Source organism: Dipodomys ordii, unplaced genomic scaffold (assembly GCF_000151885.1).
Source record: "Dipodomys ordii isolate 6190 unplaced genomic scaffold, Dord_2.0 Scaffold86, whole genome shotgun sequence".
NCBI lineage: Eukaryota > Metazoa > Chordata > Mammalia > Rodentia > Heteromyidae > Dipodomys > Dipodomys ordii.
The window spans coordinates 3,708,468-3,709,363 of record NW_012267302.1 but is presented as its reverse complement, the minus strand read 5'-3'; positions in this window follow the sequence as shown (position 1 = coordinate 3,709,363).

Sequence of the window (896 nt, the reverse complement as noted above, 5' to 3'; positions counted from 1 at the left end):
ATGATCATCCGGGGCTGAGAAACCTGCCTGTGGGACTGGGGAGACACCAGGGCCAGCCCTCCCCCCTCATGCGGTGTGGGGAGCTGGCTGGGTAGGTGGGTGAGCTCCAGGGGACACAGCCCTGAGCCTCCTGACTAATGCTGGAAAAATGGCCTCCTTCTGTCCTTCCCCCACCAGCTTCCAGGCCTAATGGAGCCACAGCTCAGAAATGCTGTCCGAGACACTGGCTTGTGCCAGGCCAAGTGATAGATGACCCAGACTCTGCCATCTTGATCTTGATCTCCCTGGTAGCTGAAATGAGAGGTATGAACCACCACACCCAGCCTCGACTTCTCTGACTTCAGAAGGGTCTCCTTAAATCTTCTCCTTGCTCCATTTCACCCTCTCTGTGGAATAGGAGAAAAGGCAGAGACCTGCAGTGCCCAACGTTCGGCTCTGCCCGTGGGCTGATTCTGTGTGCACAGGGGTTGAGGGGGGGGTCAGGGGGCTTCAGCAGCCCAGGCCACACGACAGGCTTTCTGAGCTGGAAGGACGGGAGAAGAGTCTACCCACTCTCCAACACAGGTGGAGAAACTGAGGCCCAGGGTGCAGTGATTTCATTACACTCCTTCGGCAGCGGCAGGGCAAGGATTAGTCGTCTACAGAGGTCTCCACAGAGGAGCTCAGACCCGGACTCTCAGGTGTCTTCCCTGGGTCCCCTGAGGCAGTCAGTCTGTCCAGAGGACTTCCTGAAGGGACAGGAAGCAGAGATGGAAGGAGAGGGAGGAAGAGGGGAAGGAGAGAGGAGGGGAAGAAGAGGAGCAGGTAAGAATGTGAAGGGGAAGAGGAGGGAGGCAGAGAGAACAGGAGGCAAGGAGGCAGGGAGGGAGGGAGGGAGGCAGGGAGGCAGGGAGGGA